Below are 23,316 nucleotides of genomic sequence, written 5' to 3' on the forward strand. Positions count from 1 at the left end.
CCCAGATGCTTGTCCTGGGAACCCCTGCTATATGTGGCATGCAGCTTTCGCCGTGTGCTGCCCTTTCACGCACAGAATGTTGAAAAGCTTGCACTTCAGGACTGAGCTTTGATAAAATTGTTTTTCTTCTCTATCAAGGAGCCTCTCCTTTCACTGACCATTTTAACTGCAGCTGTGCAGTACACTTATACAGTTTGGCGCCACTGCCTTGCGCTGACGTGCCAGCAGCTTTACATGCTGTTGCTTCTGTACCGTAGATGCAGCCAAACAGGCACAGGGTGTCTCACAGTCATCATGGAAGTATTTTGACCTCGCGGATCCCCTGGACGAGCCTGTAGGATGCCAGCAGGGCCATAGTTTACACTTTTGAGGGTTGTTGCCTTAAGACCTTTGGGAAAATTGCCAAATGCAGCAGGAACTAGACCTGGCTTGTCCTAATTGAGGATTCCAGAAATGAGATGGATCACAGACAGTATGCTGGGTGGTGTGGGGGCAGGTGAGGCATGCAGGTTGCTGAAAAGTAGAGCTTTCATTGGGGACATCACCTCATGCATCCTCAATATCTAAGTCAGTGCCTGGTACCTTATGCAAGAAATATAGGTGGTCCTTTGAATAATTAGGCTGAGCGTAAATAGTCACAGACTATTTTTTTGGGCTCCAAAATCATTGCAGATGGTGATTGCAGCCATGCAATCATTAAAAGACGCTTACTCCTTGGAAGGAAAGCTATGACCAACCTGGACAGCATAGTAAAAAGCAGAGACATTACTTTGCCAACAAAGGTCTGTCTAGTCAAGGCTATGGTTTTTCCAGTAGTCATGTATGGATTTGAGAGTTGGACTATAAAGAAAGCTGAGCACTGATGAATTGATGCTTTGAACTGTTGGAGTTGGTGTTGGAGGACTCTTGAGAGTCCCTTGGACTGCAAGGAGATCCAACTAGTCCATCCTAAAGGAGATCAGTCCTGGGTGTTCATTGGAAGGACTGATGTTGAAGTTGAAACTGCAATACTTTGGTCGCCTGATGTGAAGAGCTGACTCATTTGAAAAGACCCTGATGCTGGGAAAATTTGAGGGCAGGAGGAGAAGGGGACGACAGAGGATGAGATGGTTGGATGACATCACTGACTCAATGGACATGAGTTTGGGTAAACTCTGGGAGTTGGAGATGGACAGGGAGGCCTGGCGTGCTTCAGTCCATGGGGTCTCAAAGAGTTGGACACAACTGAGCAACTGAACTGAAACTGAATGGGTTTATAAATTCAGTGTTTTTTTTTTTTAAATCAAGTTTATCAAAGTACGTACATACATGCTAAATTGCTTCAGTCATGTCCAACTCTGTATAAGCATAAGAACTGTAGCCCACCAGTCTCTTCTGTCCATACGATTCTCCAGGCAAGAATTCAAGAGTGGGTAGCTGTTCCCTCCTCCAGGGCATCTTCCCAACCCAAGGATTGAACCCGTGTCTCTTACATCTCCTGCATTGGCAGGCAGATTCTTTACCACTAGCGCCACCTGGGAAGCCCTATCAATGTATATCTTTTACTTGTATTTTATAGGTAACAAAAAAGTTGAGAGATATTAGTTGCACGCCCTTCCCGTCCCAGGCTCTCCTGTGATACCATAACCTTCTTCGGTCCCCTGGCCTTTGCGGTCTGCTCCCTGCTCCATGGAGGCCCCCATCCCAGCTGTGCAGACCCACCTCAGCAGTGATAACTGCAGCCTTGGTCGATTTTAGCTTAAACAGCTGACGGTTGTCTTTCCGATCGGGAGATGCACCCCAGTGTAAAGGCTGGGTCAGGCTGCTCGTGCAGTCGGTTCTGCCGCATAGCAGTGCCCTCCTCCTGTGTCCCCGGTGTCCTTGCTCTGTGGCTAGGTGGCTTGGCGGTGTACTTCGTTTTCTATGTGTGAGGTATCAGAAGTGTGTTTTTCTTGGGTGTTTCCAGAAGAGAGGGATTTCCCTGCCCAGAAGAATACCTTGTTGTATCTGTCAATGCTTTTCTTTGTTCTCCCTTTAAGGAAGTTTATCTTGGTGATAATGAGGACGAATTTAAACTCTCATGGGTTAGAATTCCTGCCTTTGGAGGGTTATGTGTGTATGCATGTGTGTGTGCTAAGTCGCTTCAGTTATGTCCAGCTCTTTGTGACCACGTGGACTGTAGCCCGCCAGGCTCCTCTGTCCATGGGATTCTCCAGGCAAGGATACTGGCGTGGGTAGCCATGTCCTCCTCCAGGGGATCTTCCTGACACAGGGACTGAATCCACGTCTCCTGCATTGGCAAACGGGTTCTTTACCCAATGAGCCACCTGAGAAGCCCTATGTATGTATATATGTATACATGTATATGTATGTATATGTGTATGTGTATGTATACACATATGTACGTACATATGCATGTATATATGTGTAGACATATATGTATATGTATGTATGCATATACACATATGTGCGTGTATACATATGTGTATGCATATGTATGTATGTGTGTATGTTGTTGTTGTTTAGTCGCTAAGTCATGTTTGAATCTTTAGGACCCCCTGGACTGTAGCCTGCCAGACTCCTCTGTGCATGGGATTTTCCAGGCATTCTTGGAATGGGTTGCCATTTCCTTCTCCAAGGGATCTTCCCAACACAGGGATTAAACCTGTGTCTCATGCATTGGCAGGTGAATGCTTTACCTCTGAATCACCTGGGAAGCCCAATGTATGTATGTATATATAAATAAATAAATTAAAATCATCCAGGATAGCTGGTTACTAGTGAGTTGGTATTTTGCTCCATTTTATTTTTCTCTTCAGCTTTCTGATTTTGTGTGATGATTTGGAGCGGTCTTCCTGTGAGCCAGGAATACTCAGGTTGGAGTGAGTCTTTTAGAGCCTGTTGAGATGAGGCCCCATTTCTGTCTGGTCTTCTTATTAGGAATCCCCAGTCATAGAGGCATCATGAGATGATGCTGTTGTCTAGATAATATTAAAGTATCCAATGAAGTATAAATGAATACCTTATTGGATGTCTGCTCCTGAAGATGTGTACAAGAGAAACCTAGACATGCTATGTTATAACTGTCTTTGTAGTTGATTTCACTGTGATAAAGACAGGACCCAAGTGATGGAGAAAATAGCAGAGGACAGTGTGGACAGAACTGTATCGAACCCCACTGTCCTGCCTCATCATTGTCCTAAGCAAACAGACAAGGTTTTGAGGAGGAATCAACTCTTGTGTTTTTCTTTCACATGAAATTTTTCTGAATTAGCTGATGAAGCCAAGCTAAGTAAATATTCATTTTGGGTTGGTCTTTTGTTTTGAAATATCATTCCAACTGTATTCCCTATGTAGTTTTCTCTTTATTACTGTTATTATTTTTATAGATTAGAGGTACTACCTTTTCCAGGCTCGCTCACCACATTTTTCTTCCTTTGAGCCTATAAAAGGTTTCATTCAGTCCAGCGAACCTGTGTGAAGTGTGTACAAGTCAATAGCTGTGAATGACCAAGCCCCGCATCTCTGTGCTCCAATGTTTCTGCAAACCCTGAGATTTGCGTGCTCAGTACCAGCATCATTTTGTCTCTGCTTTTCCCCTCATTTGGTTATTGGAATGAAGGGAACCTTGTTATAGAGAATGAGTCTCCCAGGACAGTTTCTTCCTGCTTGTTCTCTTTGTATTGTTTCATTGTTGTAGTTATTTACTCTTTCATTTGTGCACAGGGTCTCAGGTATCAAGTCGTTGGCTCCTTTGGAGTAGAAAGACATTTTGGAGGTGAGAGAAATTGTATGGAAGGGAGAGGAGGAGAAGGGATATTAGAGGAAAAAAGATTATTCCTCTTTGATCAACTTCCATTTATGCAAAATTCTCAATCTTTGGCCTGTCTCTCCCCAGCCCACATTCCACTTAACTTGGAAACTGTACCTCTTCATCTCTGCTTGTATAATAAAGCCTATATTGTTCTGTGATGATATATAATATTATGGTGACTTCCATAGATATGCTTGTAAAATTACTCCTTTATTGGAGAAAATAGAGACTTAGCTAGAAAATAAGCATTAGCTTCTAGAAAAGCACAGTTTTCTGACTCTTCTAGAACTGTCACCTAAATATCTGATATGTTGGACTGAGAAAAGCAATTGATGTTAGGTCTTCTTGAGTACAGGGGATAAACTAAGCCGATGGGTAGAGAGGGTAGTCCCTTTTGTTACATTTCAAGTGGTTTCAGTGGATGTTTTTCTCAAAATTGTGTATCAGTTACAGGAGTTAGCTTTTGCATTTTCTATTTTTATGTATATAAAATAAAGATCTTTATCTTGGTTGAATAGATACATGACTGTTTAAAATCTGAACAATTTGAAGTAATGGGACTTTAAGGAAGTACATCCTTATCACTTAGTAAATATTTGATACATATCAGCTATAATACTTTCTTTTTCTCTCCCAAACATGACAGCATAGTTATTATGTAACTTTGCACTGACAGATTTATTTCTTCTGTCCTAGATATGGCCAAACCTATAACAGATACATCTACACCAATTTATTTTCCCTCCCTCATTTCCCTTCTATCTGGTTTGCCCAGCTCATCATAGATTTGCATCTTGTGCATTAAGCTGGTAATAATTTAAATATGATTCAAGGAATTTATCTGATAATGGATTCTGTCCCTTTCAGTGTAGGAGAATAGAGACAGCACTCCTAGCTAAGTTATCATTTGGGACATTTTTATCTTTTATGGACACCTGTATTCTTTTGTTTGAATGTAGACTTTCTTAGCTTATTATGCTTGCTAACTGTATCTGTTTTCAAAAATAGAGAATGTACTTGAATTTCACAGGTTTGTTTAATTCTTTCCTTTATTCGTTGATTTAATAACTACTATTTCACGTGGCTTCCCAGGTGGTGCAGTGGTGGAGAATCTGCCTGCCAGTGCAGGAGATGCAGGAGACGCAAGTTTGATCCCTGGGTCGAGAAGATCCCCTGGAGAAGGAAATGGCAACCCACTCCAGTATTCTTGCTTGGAGAATTCCATGGACAGAGGAGCCTGGCGGGCTACAGTTGATGGGGTCTTACTGAGTTGGACACAACAGAGCACGCAAGAGTGTGCTTTACCAAGACACCAAGTTTTCATAATAGAGGATCCCCCAGTCTTAAAATGACATCCTAATGTCATTAATGAGAACTGTGTTCTACCTGTAGAGAGTGTAGGAAGCCATGGGACTGTGAGTAGGCTCCATTTGGTCATGGGTGCTCCTAAAATTGGATCAATATTCAACTCCTAAAATAACTAACATAATTCATAGCAGTACTATTCACAATAGCCAAGACAGGGAAGCAGCCTAAATGTTCATCAACAGATGTATAAAGAAGATGTGGTAAGGACTTCCTGGAGGTCCAGTGTTAAGACTGCGTTCCAATGCAGGGGGTGCAGGCTTGATCCCTGGACAGGGAGCCAAGACCCCACAAATCTTGTGGTCCGAGTGAAACATAAAACAGAAGCAGTACTGTAACAGATTCAGTAAAGACTTTAAAAGTAGTCCGCGTTAAAAAAAAATCTTTAAAAAAGATGATGTGTATATATGTATATATACAAGTGACTGTTACTCAGCCATAAAAAACAATGAAATAATGCCATTTAGAGATTATCATACTAAGCAAAATAGGCTAGACAGCCTAATACCTTATGATATGAAGTATATGTGCAATCTAAGTTATGTTAGAAATAAATGTATCTACAAAACAAAAATAGACTCACAGATATGGAGAATAGACTTGTGGTTGGTGATGGGGAAGGGATGGATTTGGAGTTAGGGATTGGCATATGCAAGCTACTATGTATAGGATGTATAAACAAGATCCTGCTATATATAGCACAGGGAACTGTATTCAGTATCCTGTGATAAACCATAATGGAAAAGAATATGAAAAAGAATGTATGTATATTTGCAACTGAATCACTTTGCTGTCCTGTAGAAATTAAACAACATTGTACATTATACTTCTGTAAAATTAAGTTTAGCAAAAAGATAACGAACATAAAACACCACCTTAAGAAATGATGCTTTCTTATTTGTGATGTCTTGCTTATCTTCATACAGATGATACTGCAGGCTAGCCAGTGACAGAACAGGAATCTGCTTCAGTTGAACATACCGAGTTCCGTGTCCCTATTTTCCTGAATAGGTATCCTTGTGGGGATGCACATGAATTCATCATGTACGTCTTTCTGATAGTAAAGTTGTTTCTGGTTCCTATGTTAATATTATTTTATTATTCATTATGTTTTACACACCGGGTCGAAGAGAGCAGTGTTCACCGAATCGTGTCAGGACTTTGTGCTGCTGAGCCCTCTACCTGAGCAATCGGAAAACAACTCTCTGCGTGTGTGAGCAAGGGTGGAAGTGCAGGGGCCTGGAAAGCTGGCTGGAGAGATTGCTGGTGGCTTGGCTGCCTTGGCTGAGAATTTGGACTTTGTGGTGCTATGGAGCAGTTCAAGCTTTTTAGCTTTAATTAGCAGGAGGTGTGTTGGCTCCCAGGCATCTTCCTTATTTATCTTATTTGTGGGAAATACTGAAAGATCCCAGAGTATTTCCTCTACCACATCAAGGCCATTCTAGTAGTCATGGTAATTTTTTCTTCAAAGTTACAGAAAAATTAATCTAATACATGTGTGGGGAGGGATACAGACTTTGAATTAATTGTACCATCCTTGGCAAATGTAAGCTTATCCACTTTTGAGTATTCATTTCACCAACTGTTCATTGATTACCTGCTACACCTAAGGCTTCTGCTCATTGAAAACTCACAATTGAATTTTTTGTAAATAAATCACATATGAGACAGACTGAAAAATGTTAAGAACAAAAGCAGAAACTATAAGCAATGATCTTCTGGAGGCATAGAGAGGAAGCACTGTCTAGGAAGCTTTCTTGGAAACTTTCCCCCTAGAGGTGTCTGAAAAAGTTCTGTGAGAGTGAAGGCTGCTGGTAGTTTGGATGATGGGAACAGTTTGATAAAAGGGGCAGAAACAGGAGGCCTCAGGACATATTTGTTTGGGAAAGGTCGTTTACCGCAGGCTATGACAGATCCAAGGTGCTTGGGTCCACCTTATATAATTATTTGAAGGTTATTTTGAGGTTGGAGTTCTGCATGGGGCAGTTTTGAGCAGGTACATTCATCTGGCCTGTTGGTCATGAATGACAGAAACCCAATTTATCCCATCTTAGGCAGAAAAGGAAAGGTTTTACTCAAGTGATTGGGATGGTTTGGGAATAGCATGTTTTAGATGCTATTGGTTCTGGGGTCCACCACTGGCTTGGAGACTCTTTCTCTATTGTATCTTGACTCCCCTTCTCTGTTTTGCCAGGTTCTTCAGCACTATGGGATCAGTAGGATGGCGGCCAGCAGCTCATATCCTCTTGGCTTAGCTTCCTCAGTAGAAACTGACTTCCATCTCCCAAGATCTCTGCGTGATCCCAGAAAACATGTAGACAGCTTGCCTTGGTTCTCCACCCTGATCTAGCCACTGAGGTGAAGGGGAGAGGTTTTTCCCTGAGTGGCTGGCCCAGGGGCAGGGGTCCCTTTTGGAGCTAGAAGATGGGGTGCGGGCAAGTCTGCAGCCTAGGTGGTGCAGGCAGGCGTGTGAGGGACAATAGGATTGATATCCAGGCTGTGAGCAGGGATGGAGCGAGGGCTGGTGGGAAGGGTGTGAGCTCTTTTCTAAGTTGAGTTAGGGGTACTGGTGGGTCTTTCATGTGCAGCTGACGGGGCTCAGAGAGATGGGAATGGCTGGTGGTGTCCCCAAATAAGCCATTGGTGATAGACATAGATGTAGAGTAGGCAAGCCCACTGGGATGGAGCGGATATTAGGGTGAGTCATGTGCAGCCTTTTCAGGTTGCTGTAGTGGTGATTTCCTGTGGCTTAGCCTGTCCTGTGGGAATTCCATTTGAAAATGCCCAGTCTTTTCCTTAGGCGCACGCCTACCCCTGTTCTTACTCTCCATTGCGCTCAAGCCAATAGCTTTCTCCTTTCCTCTTTCCTGCCTTTTCTCTTCTTTCCCCCTCATGCTACTCCTCCCTTCTATCTTCTCTGTGTGGAAAATATTTACCAGGTGCTTCTAGAGTGAAGAACTTGGTGCTTAGGACTGGCTATGCTGTCATGAAGCAGACCTGACCGCTGCCCTCCTGAGGGTTTCCCAGGCGGCGCTAGTGGTAAAGAACCTGCTGGCCAGTGCAGGAGACCTAAGGGACTTGGGTTTGACCCACGGGCGAGGAAATGGCAACCCACTCCAGTTTTTTTTGCTTGAAGACTCCTATGGACAGAGAAGCCTGATGGGTTACGGCTCATTGGGTTGAAAAGAGTCGGACACGACTGAAGTGACTTAGCACGTACGCACAGTCTCCTGAAGTCTAGACTCGGAAGCGAGTGTTTAGGGCCTGGTGGAGTTCTCTATGAGGAGTGGTGGTGTGGGGTTCGCGGGATTTTCCGTGAGGTTTGCAGAATCATTCAAGTCCTGAATTCTTCCTCACTCACCCTTGTGCTGGGACGGGGGAGAGGAGAAGGCCTGCCTGAATGTGGGATACACATGCACCAATTTTCCTGACAAGATTGAGGGGTGAGGGGACAGAGCTCCCCTGGCTCCCCACACTCTGCTGTGTTTCAGCTGCTCCGGTGTTACCTGCTTTCCCCATTTTTTCTCCATCTCTCCCCTCCCAGCTGAAGTTCGGCCTCCTCCTTAGTCCTCTCAGTACCTGCTAGAGACTTTTCCATTATATGCTGTTGACATCTGGTCCCCGTCTCCTGTGGAGTGGTCAGCTCCCTCCATCAGGCAGAAGCTTCATGTGGCAACAGCTCCTAATAGCGTTGAGGAAAGGGTTTGGGTGCTGGAGGTGTTAAAGGAATATTGTTAAGTGTTAAAGTAACTGCGAAGGGACTCTGTTTCCAGTTTCTTTCTCTCTTCGTATCTTTACCCAACTTAGAAAAAACAAAACAAAACACTGGGGTAAATACACAGTGGAACACTGCTCAGCCTCAAATAGTTAGGTCGTCCTGTCCTGTGACTGCATGGATCAGCCTAGAGGACATCATGCTCAGTGAAATAAGCAGACCCCGGAGGACAGGAGCTGCGTCATTCCACTTGAAATAATCAAACTCGGAGAAACAGAGCAGGATGGTGGTTGCCAGGGGCTGGGTAGGAGAGGAAATGGGTAGGTACAGTCCAGTGGGTATAAACGTTCAGTCACACACATACAAGGAGTAAGTTCTAGAGTCTGCTGTGCAGTGTTATGCTTGTAATTCAGTGTTGAACTGTGCACTTAAACATGTGTTATGATAGTTGATCTCATGTTAAGTGTTCTTTTGTTGTTTAGTTGCCAAATCGTGTCCAACTCTTTGTGGCCCCATGAACTGCAGCATGTCAGACCTCCCTGTCCCTCACTATCTCCCAGAGTTTGCTCAAACTCAATGTCCATTGAGTTGGTAATACTATCCAACCATCTCATCCTCTGTCAACCTCTTCTCCTGCCTTTAATCTTTTCCAGCATCAGGGTCTTTTCCAATGAGTCAGTATTCTTAGCACAGTTAGAAAAAAAAAAAATATATATATATATATATATATGACCAAGCTAGATAGAATATTAAAAAGCAGAGACATTACTTTGCCAACAAAGGTCCATCTAGTCAAGGCTGTGGTTTTTCCAGTGGTCATGTATGGATGTGAGAGTTGGACTATAAAGAAAGCTGAGCGCCGAAGAATTGATGCTTTTGAACTGAGTGTTGGAGAAGACTCTTGAGAGTCCCTTGGACTGCAAGGAGATCCAGTCAGTCCATCCTAAAGGAGATCAGTCCTGGGTGTTCATTGGAAGGACTGATGCTGAAGCTGAAACTCCAATACTTTGGCCACCTCATGTGAAGAGTTGACTCATTGGAAAAGACCCTGATGCAGGGAGGGATTGGGGGCTGGAGGAGAAGGGGACGACAGAGGATGAGATGACTGGATGGCATCACCAACTCAATGGTCAAGAGTTTGAGTAAACTCTGAGAGTTAGAGATGGACAGGGAGGCCTGGCGTGCTGCGATTCATGGGGTCGTAAAGAGTTGGACACGACTAAGCGATTGAACTGAACTGGTGTGTGTGTGTGTGTGTGTGTGTGTGTGTGTGTGTAAACCAAGGGGGGAAAAAAGTCCCTGATTGACAGCAGTGCTTTGTGTTGGACACGCTGAAATCACAGTGTGATTTGAGGGGTGAGGAAATGTCTCGGGTTGAGAGTCTCATTGCACTGACCTGATTCACAGTGAACACAGGCTCCTCTGACCGGCCAGTCATTTGCTCAAAGTTTGTAGCACATGTTTTAACACTGAGCTGGCATCTTGTTCATGATTTAGACATTGCTGTGGCCTGGACACTGGTATTAGACAGCACTGAGGCTGTGTGTGTGTGTGTGTGTGTGTGTGTGTGTGTGTGTGTGTGTGTGTAAGTATTGAGACAGGCCTGGTTACTGGTGCTGGTGAATGGTCACTGGTGTTGAATGCTGGACATCGACAGGTGAGCTGATGTCCAGAATGCATTTCCTGGAGCAAGTGACATCATCTGACATTCATCTACAGAATCCCCCACGATTCAGAAGTTCTCTCCCTGTGTGATTGGCTGTTTGAATCTGGACCTGGGTGCGTATCCATGTGGACTGTGCTTCCAGAGTGGGTGAGGTTTGGGTTCGGGTTCTTGGCCTACTGATGATGGGGAGGTGTGACCTTGGCTCGTGGCATTGGCGGAGGCGCTCCTACTGGCCGCTGGCCCGGATGCAAGGCAGGAAGAGACGGGAACCCTGCTGCTCAAGACCAAAGGTCGCAGGTGAGTGAATGGAAATCTGCACTGATGATTTGGCCCCCGGAAGCATCTCATTATTTTGAGAGGAGTTTTTATTTTTAAGTTAAAAATGCAAGAATAAAACTTGGTCATTCTCTGATTCTGGCTGGCTTGCTTGCCCTGAGTACTAACAAGCGTGTCCTTATAGTCAACGGAGAAATGGTGATTTTTGAGCTGGAGAGAATATTTGTATTCTTCACAGTGGAAAGAAGATATTTGCCTTCACTTTCTTAGAAGCCGGTTTCACTAGGGAAACAGCTGAAGAACCTGCTGGTGGGGACAGAGGGCCGGGCCGCCCTGTGCCTGCAGACACAGTTTTCTGGCAGAGCTTCCGGCTGAGGTGTGAGGGGCCTCTCTGGGCAGCGGGTAGAGGAGGAAGGTCCCCCTTCCTGATCCTCTGTGACGGCCCCCGCCCAGGTCTGCGGCTTGGAAAGGCCGTGCTGCAAGAAAAATGTACTTCTTTTTTTTCTCCAGAGCCAAAACAATAGCTAGTTCCCTCATATAAACCACCTGCTTGGTAGGAAATGGAGCAAAACTCTCAAGTCCCCAGTGCCACTCAGAGGATTTGTGGTTTCCCTTCCTGTCTGTAAACAAAAGCAGCTGGTTACAAGAGCCGGGCATTAATTGTTTACAGGATGTTTGCTGTACCAAAGGAAGGAAAAGTGCCTTTTACAGAGTTGCAGGCATTGTGTGGGGGGTATTAACACATAATTTAAGGGTGAAGAGAAATTAACTATATGATATTTAGTCATGAGACGCAGATGGTTTAATCAGAAGGATTTTTGAAGACTTCTTTCATACCCTAAAGTTTAGGGTTTTATAGTAAATCAGCAGAAAAAATGTAGAGCCGCCGTAGAGAAAAAAAAAAAAAAGATTCTTAAAAGTTTGAAAAATCGTGAGGCTCGGAGACTTGAAACTTTTTGTCATTGTACAAGTTCATGCTTTGTTAGCAAGAAACTTAGCATTTGTAGGGCAGTTGTGTCTCCCATGCAGGCTGCCTTTGGTACTTTTTGGTGTAAGGACTGCTGTGCCTGGGTGCCCGGGGATGTGTGTGTGTGTGTGTGTGTGTGTGTGTGTGTGCGCGCGCGCCCCAAGGTGTAGACTGACTGTCTCCTTCACCCAAGGTGTGTGTGTGTGTGTGTGTGTGTGCGCGCCCCAAGGTATAGACTGACTGTCTCCTTCACCCAAGGTGTGTGTGTGTGTGTGTGTGCGCACGCGCGTCCCAAGGTATAGACTGACTGTCTCCTTCACCCAAGGGGTGTGTGTGTGTGTGTGTGTGTGCACGCGCGCCCCAAGGTATAGACTGACTGTCTCCTTCACCAGCTCCTGCCTAGCATGGGAGCTCATAACCAGGAGATGGGTGGTGAACATTTGCTGAGTGGATGAATGCATGGGTGAATTTACTACATTTAGTGAAGATCAAAACCATATGATACCCATGAATACATTGTTTTCTGATTATCTGATGAAGCCTTTTTGATGAATGCTGTTTTTGTTTTAAATTTATATGTATAAGTTCCTTCATTTATTTAGGCTGTGCTGGGTCTTTGTTGCTGTGCACACATTCTCCAGTTGCAGGGAGCGGGAGCTACTCTTTACTTGCAGGGCTCCAGCTTCTCGTTGCTGTGGCCTCTCTTGCTGTGGATCATGGGCTCTAGGGAGCACGGGCATCTGTATTTTCTGCACGTGGGTTCAGTAATTGCAGCTCTTGGGCCCTGGAGCACAGGTTCAGCAGGCGTGGTGCATAGGTTTAGTAGTTGCTTGGCACATGGAATTTTCCTCAGAGATTGAGCCTGTGTCTTCTGCATTGGCAGGTGGAGGCTTTACCACTGAGCCACCAGGGAAGCCCGATGAATGCTATTGTTTGGATTGTGGTAAAATAGATATGATGTTTAACCATTTTAAGTGTACAATTCAGTGACATTAATTTATATTCACTTTGTTGTACAACCATCACCACAATCCATCTTTGGAGCATTTCCACCTTACCAAACAGAAAATTTGTATTTATTAAACACGAACTCCACGTCCCTCATCCCCAGCTTCTGGCAACCACTGTTCTTCCTGTCTCTAGAAATTTGACTCCTGGTTACCTCCTATAAGTGAAATCATACAGTACTTGTTCTTTTGTGCCTGGTTTATTTTATTTAACAGAATGTCCTCAAAATTCATCCATGTTTTGGAATATGTCTCAATTCCCTTCCTTTAAAAGACTGAATAATGTTCTGTTGTATGGATAAAGCATAATCTGATGGTCATTTGGATTGTTTTTACCTTTTAGCTGTTGTAAATAGTATTGCAATGAACCTGGGGGTATAAATATCTGTTTTAGTCTCTGTTTTCAATTCTTTAGAGTATATATCCATACATGTCCAGAAGTGGAATTGCTGGATCATATGCTAATTCTTTTTTTTTTTTTTTTTTTTTGAGGAACTTGCCATACCATGCTTTAGATTTTTAAACACAGAATTGGCTGTATTGGTTGCATAAGTTGTATCAGTGAGAATTTCTTTCCTCTCTTCCTCTTGCACATAATCTTAAATTCAGCTGCAATTGAAGGACAAGTAATAGTACCTCTTCACCCACTGTTTCAATTCTTCTTGCAAATTGAGGCAGATTAGAAAAGGAGGCGTTTAGAAGGGGCAAGACCTATTACAGCCTTCTTGATAGGTGACCCTAAAATGTGTTAGGGACACCACTCATACTGTGTGGGGACAGCAGGTGTAAGCCTGGCGTGGAGCGGGCGTCTTGCAGGCAGCAGAGAAACCCAGTCAGTAATGTTTCATCCAGGCTGCGCTCACCTCGGTGCATGTGGAGTCAGTTCAGTGTCATGTGGGAGAGTGGGCCCCAGCCACTTTGCCCCAGTTTAGTTTGCAGAGATTCTCTTGATTCCTTTTCTTTTTTTATATAAAAAATTATGTAGAATAAGAGATCATGGTCTTAGGAGCCAGGCTGACTTGTTCTCTGTGACTTGCTGACTTGATTTGGGCAAGTAACCAGTCTTTAGAGCACCAGTCTCCACTCCAGGGGTGAGGTGGAAAGGCTGGATTATTTTTTTTCTTTTTTAATTAAAGTGTATTTGATTTACAATGTTGTGTTAATTCCTGCTGTATAGCCACATAGCTCAGCTATACATGTATACTTATTCTTTTTTATATTCTTTTCCATTGTGGTTTAACACAGAATAGTAAATATGGTTCTCTTGAGTTTTTGTTTTTTTTTAAGATGATTGTGAATGTGTAAGTGACACGCATATTTAGTAGGGCCCCTGGCATATAGTGCTCTGTACTGACCACTGCTGTTCTTAAAAGCAGATGCTGTTTAATAGAAAGTGAAAAAAGCGAAAGTGTTAGTTGCTCAGTTGTGTCGGACTCTGTGACCCCAAGGACTGTAGCCCGCCAGTCTCCTCTGTCCATGGAGTTCTCCAGGCAAGAATACTGGAATGAGTTTCCACCTCCTTCCTCGGCGGATCTTCCTGACCCAGAGATCAAACTGGGGTCTCCTGCATTGCAGGCATATGAGCCACTAGGGAGTCCTGCTGTTTAATAGAAGTTGGCAGCAAAATAGTTACCTGGAGCAGCAGTTCTCAAAATTTTGGTCCTAGGCCCCCTTGACACTTAAAAATGACTCAGGATCCCAAGGAGCTTTTGATTGTGTAGCTTATCTCTACTGATACTCACAGTATTGTATCTAAAGTCAAGACATTTTAAAATATTTCTTCATTCATTTGAAACTGCAATAACCCCTGTATATTTTATTCTAAATAATGTCTCATGAAAATCACTCTTTTTCAAAACAAAAGACATCAGTGAGCAGAATGACCTTGTTTTAGATTTTTTGCAAATCTCTTACATATCTGGCATCACCCTCTGTTTACACTGTGGTGTGTCTGCCTCTAGGAGACTGCACTACATTTTGTGTCCTGGTTTTGGATTTGGCTTTGAATTTGGCTTTTGGATTTGGATTTGAAAATGGCTTTGACCTGCGAACCTCTGGAAGGGTCTTGGGAAGCCCAGGGTCCTCAGATCACACTCTGAAAACTTCAGAGCAGGAGTTTCTCTGTGAGTCTGAGCTGGGTCTCTTTCTTCTTTTGCAGGATCTTGCTCTTGGCCGTGTGAGCAGGAGCCCACCACCCCCAGCCAGGTAAGCCTGCCAGCAGGCTGGACCTGCGAAGCCATCCTTACCTCCACAGCTGCCTCCAGTTTGAAAGTGTGCTTTTCAAAAAAGATGCTTTCTGTTCCCCTTGGCTTGCAGATTGAATGTTCTGATCTGTTCCTCCCCCAGAGCAGACCGGACTGCCCAGGTGGCTCAGTGGTAAAGAACCCGCCAGCCAACGAAGGAGACATAGGAGACATGAGCCTCGGGTTCAGTCCCTGGGTCAGGAAGATCCCCTGGAGGAGGGCATGGCAACCCACTCCAATATTCCTGCCTGGAGAATCCCATGGACAGAGGAGCCTGGCGGGCTATAGTCAAGGGGTTGCAAAGACTCAGACACGACTGGAGGGACTTAGCAGGCGCGTACAGCGGACGGGGGTGAGCATTCCTCTGAGAAGCCTCTTTGGTTTGGAGTTGCCTACACTGGGGGCCTCAGGAGGAGTCGCTTGCAAGTTCCGGTTAGTTTTCTTTCCTTCCTTCCTTCTTTATTTCCTTCTTCCTCCCTCCTTTCTTTCCTTTTCCTTCCTTCCTTCCTTTGTTTCTTCCTTTCTTTCGGCTATTCAGCTATCATGTGGATGCAGTTAGAAAAGTCTGTGTTGAAATCCTCATAGGGTTGTTTTAACATGGTTTATCTTTATACCCAATTCAAGGCAACATCACAAATCTAATTAACAAATCTGTTTTAAAAAAATATGAGTGGAGTTCATTTGTTTTGACTCGTTCATTTTCTCTTTTGCATTTTTATTTTCTCTTTTATTCTCACACATTTATATGTAATGAGAACATTGTAATTGATGAGCTGCTTGGTTGTTGTTTAGTTGCTAAGTCATGTCTAACTCTTTTGCAACCCCATGGACTGTAGCCTGCCAAGCTCCTCTGTCCGTGGAATTTTCCAGGAAAGAATACTAGAGTGGGTTGCGATTTCCTTCTCCAGGGGATCTTCCTGACCCAGGGATAGAACCTGCATCTCCTGCATTGCAGGCAGACTCTTTACTGCTGAGCCACAAGGGAAGTGTTGCATAATCCTGTATAGATCATTTTATCATTCCATGTCCTCGTTTCGCATTGATGAAGTTAGGACTTACTTAACCCTCATCCAGGCTTAGAAGCCTGTTTATCAGAGGATTAGGAGACTTGTTATGTGGGATAAGTCAATTATGATCATTAAGGGATTACTTAGAAAAATTTGGGCTGAGCTCCAAATTGTTATTCTTACAAAGATGAATAAAATTTTCCGAGACAGCCGGTACCATGGTGTGATATTGGTGTGCATTTCATTCGTCCTTCAGATTTCTAGTAAAAATTTTTTAACTCCTTTGGTGTCTTCTTATCAGAAAGCAGCTGTTTTGATGCCTGGACTGTTATCTTGTTCCTCCTTTCTCTGCTCTCAGCTTCACATTCAACCTCCTGCCTTTCTGGAAGGAAAATAAATATTGTCAGGGTGGTGCTAGGCTTCTTTGTGATCCTGTCCTTTTTTCTTTTTGGCCAGTTTTGTTAAGGTCAATAGAATTCTAGGACTCCATGGACCTCCAGAGGGACCATCATTTGTCTCCATTTACTTAAAATATTCTCAGACTGTTAAGTTCCTCATGATCTTGCCCAAGTTTCTGAATCAAAAGCCTAGTTTCTCAATTTAATGTTAGGAAACAGCACTGGTGGGTGCAGGGGGTGGGGGGTCGCCGCCATTTGCTTGCTGACGGCAGCAACAATACCATATGTTGTCAGGCTCCAGATGTCAAGAGTGAGGTGAAACTGATGCTTGGGCATCAGGAAGTGCATTAGCTTATGTGGAAGGCTAATCTCATCCTCAGGTTTGTCTTTTTTGCTCCTATATTCATGAAAGTTAATGAGGCATTAACATTTTCAGATCATGTTTAAAAACATTTCATTTCACATCCCACTAGCAGCCAGATTTAGAAAGGCTCACCCACCTCAGGGAGACAATCTTAAAATCTGAAGACCTAAGGGGAGAGAAACCCTGGATCCTCCAGTTACATGTGTCCTGGAGGGTGTTTGGTTCAGTAATTGTTTATTGGATAATTTCTATAAGTGGAACCCTCTGGTAGGTGCCAAGGGGAAGAAGATGATTAAAATGCTGCTCTTCCCTTTCAAGAGTTTACAGTCTTAACGGGAAGGAAAAAAGTATATACAAGTAGCTCTAACACAGCGTTCACATCCTGTAGGCATCAGATGCTGAGATGGTGCTAGTGAGCTGAAATGACCCCTCCAGGATTCCTGGCATGTCCTGGGCACTTAATACGCACATTTCAATGGACAAATGATTGCATTTAGACATGTCCATTTTGGTGTACTTTATTCACAGCAAAAAAAAAAAAAAAAAAGGATATGCAGAAAGAGAGGATTTGACAGATTTCATGCAACCCAGAGATTATGAGAATTTGCTGAGGTCTCCAAGGGCTTAGGGCAGGCAAATCAAAGTCCTCCACATAAGATGCCTTGCTCCTGGTATCCCAAGACCAGTCCTACTGGTTCCTGGCCTCCTCTTTCCAAGCCTGGGAGAACGCTTATTAGTTTTCTGTTTTCCCTGAACCCATCACTTGTTTTCAGGTGATGAATAGAATAGGATTTGGTCCTTAATTTGATAGGTCTAGCACCTTGGTTTCTCATGGACTGGTTCATGGTAATCAGATTTAAAATACAAAACCAAACCTGCTTTGTACTAGGAATTCTTTTTCTTTAAAAAAAAAAAAAAATCAGTCACTTAATTAAGTAACTTCTGGCTGGGTGGGTCTTTGTCGCTGCGTGGGTTGCTCCGGTTGCTGCAGCGTGGGGTGCTCACTCGGCGCGCGTGCGGCTGCTCACCGCGGTGGCCTGTCTTACTGTGCGGCAGGCTGTAGGCTGTGTGCACCTGAGCGGTTGCGGTACTTGTCCATGGGCTCAGTAGCTGCAGCCCCCAGGCTCCGGAGCACAAGCTCAGTCATTGGGGCACACGTGTAGTTGCTCCGCAGCATGTGGGATCTCCGCGGAGCAGGGAGCAAACCCATGTCTCCTGCCTTGGCAGGCACCACTGAGCCACCACAGAAGCCCCTCGGAACTGTTCTTTTTAACGGACAAAATGACACAACTAGCAATTTCTTTCTCTTTTTTCCAATTTCTTGTTCTTTCCATTAATTTCTGTCTGGTTGAATACATGACAGTGTGCCCATTATATTACAAATGGTTTTTTCCCTTAAAGTGTAATTCTGATCAATTTGATCACATGAAGGGGACTTCATGATCAAATAGTCTTATTGCAATGTATCTGCAGCCCATTCCCTTTTTCTTCTAATAATTATGGTTATACATTCTTGCAGCTTTATCTGCTTTCTCTTTACTATGTGGTAGGTACTGTTTAGTACTCATTTCATGTTTCAACAGCTTTGAACTAGGTATTACCATTCTCCTTGTAGAAATAAGGGAACTGGGTCCAAGGGAGCATAAATGGTTTCTTCAAGGTCACAGAACTAGTCAGTTATAGAGCCCTGAGGACCTGGGCTGTCCCAACTCACTATGACCGTGGCCCCAGGCAGGGTGTCCAGTTGAAGGCTGAGTCATCCCTTTAGTCTTATAGAGATCTCCCAGTGTGATCTCTTCTGCAGGCAGCTATGAGAACAGAAAGAAGAGTTTGTACAATCGGATTGATAAGCTGGCCATATATTGATCATCTGTAAAGATAAGCCTACTGATACTGTGTAAAACCAAATGGAATCCTAACATCACGTTAAGGATGTGTGGTGGAATAACATGGAACAATTATTGCATGTTCTGAAACTGCAGTGAATGCTGAGTGAATGACCCGCCCACAGCCTGAAAACCCACTTGTATCAAGCCTCTCAAAACACACTTGTCCTTACCGGTGATGAGGACCAGATGTTTGACAACTTCGTTGGACTTTTGGTGGCTTCTCAGTTTAAATGATAATTCGGCACGATTTCTGAAGGGTGAATGTGACCAATATGAATGTCAGTGTATTAGGGATTATCATTAGGAAATATTTAAAATGCATTATGTCAGACACTGCGTGTGCTATCTACAGCGTTACTACTCAGAAAACACCCACAGTTCTGGGCTGTAAAGACGGTATTCCCTTGGTGACAGGCTGCTCACACCCATCTTGGTTTAGGAACCTGAGAGTCAACATGGCTTTTTTAGAGAACATGTAGTTTTGTAAGTTTTCTTTCCTTTGTTTGTTTAAAAAATTTTTTTTTAATATATTTATTTGGCTGTGTCTGATCTTGTTTGTGGCACACAAGCTTCTCTCTAGCTGTGGCTCGCAGGCAAGGTGTGGGATCTTAGTTCCCTGACCAGGAATTGCACTAACATCCTCTGCATCGTAAGGCGAATTCTTAACCACTGGACCACCTCCTTTGTTTTCATTAAACATTACTCTTTGGAGAAAATATCAGTGGAAGATTTCAATGTAAGTGTTCCACATTGGAACAATGGATGGTGTTAAGATCTGGATTCTAAGGTAAAATATTGTTTTTCCTTGATAAAAACAACTTTTGCTGGTAATTAGTAGAATGTCTGATAGAAGCAGAGAAGCAGAGCAAGTGTCCCCTCTGAGAATCACTCCAAATTCCACAGTCCTCCTGCCCTACATTTTCTGTGACCTGGGAGGCTGTAGATGAGGCCCCTTCGTCCCCTTACACCCTGAGACACAGTAGGCGTCAAGGCATGGCAGCCTTCCCTTCTGGAAGGGTGTTTGGAGGAAGGAGGAGAGTCCACCCGTTTGGTGAAATGTCCCAAGTATCTGTATTTAGTAACCTGCTAACACATGTGAACGTGGTTTTTCTTGGCTGCTGCGGCACTGAAGCGTCTCTCTGGTTGTGATGCTCTGGCTTCTCTAGTTGTGGCCTGCAGGCTTAGTTGCCCTGTGAGGCGTGTGGGATCTCAGTTCCCTGACCAGGGATTGAACCTGTGTCCCTTGCGCTGGAATGTGGATTCTTAAACACTGGGCCCCCGGGGAAGCCCCCGAACGCATTGTAAGAATCAGGTTCCTCGGTTCTGTCTGCTCCTCAGTGTGGTGAGGCAGCTGCAGGCCCTTTCTGTTTCAAGCTGCTCTTCCTTCAGTGGGAGCAGCTCTGAGGTTGCTTCCCACCCTGTCGGTGAGGGTACTCCAAGGACAGAGGTGACCCAGACACTTCAGGAAATTCTAGCTCTCAGTTCCCTAGCCGACTCCCATGGATTTGCAGACAAGCATCTGGAAAATGGACTTGGTGGAAAAACACATTTTAGTGACAAGAACCTTAAAGAACCTTCGTTTTAAGGTTGGACAACAACAGGGTTTGCTGTCCAGGTGGTGAACTTACTAACTTAACGTCACTGTTGCTGAAAAGACAGAAGGATGGTCAGGTCCCAGCTCATGTCAGAGTCCCTGGGACGGCTGCCAAGTGTGGTTTCTTGGCTTTGTGTGGGAAAGAATTCAAGAGTGAACCTTATTAACGTGAAAGAAGATTTATTCAGGGAGGAAACACCCTGCATAGACAGTGTGGGCCACCGCAAAAGGTGAGAGCCGCACCAGGGTGTGGGCTGTCGGTTTTTGTAGGGGTGGCTAACTTCACAGGCTAATGAATGGGGGAGGCGTTTCAGCTATTCTGAGGAAGGGGTGGGGGTTTCCAGCAGTTGGGCCACCACCCCCTTTTTGCCCTTTTATGGCGGGCCGCAGAACTGTCATGCCACCGATGGGGGTGCCCCTTGGCTTGCTGACGGGTTACAGTGAGCATATACTGAGGCTCAAGGCCTAGTGGGAGTCAACTCATCTGCCGTCTTGGACCGGTTTGGTTCTCGTCAGTTTGTGTTTCCTTGGGTTAGGTCATTCTTTCAAAGGTTGCGCCCTGCTCCTTTCCTGTCTTATCACCTCGGGCAATTCACTTAACCTTTTACACGTCACAGTTTGGATATGGGCAAAATGGAGGTGATAACTTATAAGATTTTTATTTGAATTCATTGAGGCAGTGTTTGTTATAACTGATCTAGCTATTTTATTAATTTCCTTTTGATTTTATCTGATAAATATACTTAAGTCCCTTTGTAAAACACTATTATTTATTTTCCCCCTCTCAGCTTTATCATCCCCACAATAAAACTCCATGGTTGTTGTTTCTCACTGTGAGACCCCATGAACTGTAGCCCGCCAGGTCTCTCTGTCCATGAGATTTTCCAGGCAAGAATACCGGAGTGGGTTGCCATGCCCTCCTCCAGGAGACCTTCCAGACCTGGGGACTGAACCTGCGTTTCCTTCACTGCAGGTGCGTTCTTTGTTGTCTGAGCCACAAGGAAGCCCTTGTAGAACCCCCTTTTTATAAATATATTGAGAAAAAAGGAAGGAAAAGGCAAATGCCAAATTAAAATCAGAGATTAAGGAGAATTAAAATTTGGATTTTAGTTTTTTCATGTTCTCATGATATTATCTGAGTTTTTGGACGCTGCCTGTTGTGACTTGATTTTTATTCTATCCAGCAGTGGTTTCTAGAAGAGCAGCACTCGTGGCCTCTGGGTGGCCCATCCTTTGCAGGCTTCATCCCTGGTGCTTATGTAAGCAGAAGGGTTAGGGGTCCCTGGAGAAAGAGAGTCAGGAATGCTATTCTCGACATGAGAACCCATTTTCGCCTAACCCAGGTTGTGATCTAAGCCAGGCTACAATGCTTGCCCTTGAACAGGCCTCAGTGATTAAGGGAGGAGATGCAGAAACTAGGGAAGTGAAGTGAAGTGAAAGTCGCTCAGTCATGTCTGACTCTTTGTGACCCCATGGACTATAGCATCCATGGAATTCTCCAGGCTAGAATACTGGAGTGGGTAGCCAAAACAATAGTGTCGGATTTCCCTGTTGGGAAGGACCTGCCTTCCCAAGGATGCAGGAGACATGGGTTCCATTCCTGGTCCTGGAGGACCCCACATGCCGTGGAGCCACTAAGCCTGTGCGCCACAACTACTGAGGCCGCCTGCCTCAGAGCCCGCGCTCGGCAGCCAGAGAAGCCACCACCATGAGGAGCCCACTTGCCAGAGAGAGCCCTCACGCAGCAGTGGAGACCCAGCACAGTCCAAAATAAATACATAACATGTTTTAAAAAGAAAAGAAACAGTCGTCACCCTGGGGCAGGGTCCTGGTTCCTTATGCCTTTGAGTTCTGCAGAAACTAAGGCCCATTCAGTTGGAGGGTGGAATGCTGATGCTGACCCTTCAGACATCATCAGTTAAAGCTTGGACTCTCTTGACATTTGCCCCAGTTCTATGCTGAATTCTCCTCTACTCAAGCCCCTTCATGAACTTGCATGTACCCTTGGCTTAAAATTTCTCAGTTTTTCTCTCCAGGGAGACACTGGTTTGGGAAGGATTCCAGTGTTCTCTTTATTTCTTGTGAGTAATTATAAATCATTCCTTCTCCCATGCTTTGACTTGATTGTGTCTGTACTCACAGAGGTGAGCCCAGTTTGGGGATGACACTTACCCCCGCCTTCTAGGGTTTTGTTGGCTTCCCCTCACCTTGGGTGGCTTCCCTGGTGTCTCAGTGGTAAAGAATATTTCTGCTGATGTAGGAGACACGGGTTCAATCCCTGGGTTGGGAAGATCCCCTGGAGAAGGAAATGCAACCCACTCCAGTGTTCTTGCCTGGGAAACCCCATGGACAGAGGAGCCTGGTGGGCAATGGACCCGACTTGGCATAAAAACTCTGTTGTCTTAAGCAGTGGTTCTTAGCCTCACCAGAGAAGCTTTTAAAATTGTCAGGTATTTAACACTGATACTTAAAAACTGAATTGGAAACTAAATTTCTGATATCTGTATCTTTCAAGACTTCCGCAGATGATTCTGATACACTTAAAGTGAAGACTGAGAACTCTGCTTTAGTGTAAGGGTCTGTGGAAGGAGTACAGGCAATAATCGCGATGATGTGGTCCTCACTTTCATGTCTCTGTATGTGGGGGAAAAAGATCTCCTAGAGGTGACAGGTGGTGCAGTGGTAAAGAGTCTGCCTGCCAGCGTAGGAAATGCAAAGAGACACAGGTTGAATCCCTGGGTCAGGAAGATGCCCTGGAGTGGGAAATGGCAACCCACCCCAGTATTCCTGCCTGGAAAATCCTATGAGCAGAGGAACCTGACTGGCTACAGTCTATGGGGTCGCAGAGCCAGACACGACTGAGCGAGTGCACATACTTAAAGGTGACAGTGAATATTAGAGAAATGTGGGCCTCACCCCCCTTCCCCATTTTCCTGTACTGGCTGTTGGGCTAAATTGGTTTGCTGGGTGTTTGGACAAGGTGAGGAATCCAGGGAGGGAGGCAACCGCGGGGGCTTGTGCTGCCCCCGAGT

The 23,316-nt window shown here is 44.6% G+C and overlaps 1 protein-coding gene across 10 annotated transcripts in view; it reads left to right on the forward strand.

The window, feature by feature from the left end:
- SIPA1L2 (signal induced proliferation associated 1 like 2) overlaps positions 1-23,316 on the forward strand; it is a 233,150-nt gene that overhangs the window by 43,805 nt on the left and 166,029 nt on the right. For 7 of the 10 annotated variants that reach the window (XM_065922299.1, XM_065922298.1, XM_065922309.1 and 4 more), the window contains exon 2: positions 14,948-14,994. The exons of 2 other annotated variants lie outside the window; for them this stretch is intronic. The gene's annotated coding sequence lies outside the window, so the exon portion shown is untranslated. Of the gene's footprint in view, positions 1-14,947; positions 14,995-15,135; positions 15,385-23,316 lie in introns of all 10 variants that reach the window. One more of the 10 variants, XM_065922302.1, reaches the window with a different exon arrangement.

Source organism: Muntiacus reevesi, chromosome 2 (assembly GCF_963930625.1).
Source record: "Muntiacus reevesi chromosome 2, mMunRee1.1, whole genome shotgun sequence".
Taxonomy (NCBI): Eukaryota; Metazoa; Chordata; class Mammalia; order Artiodactyla; family Cervidae; genus Muntiacus; species Muntiacus reevesi.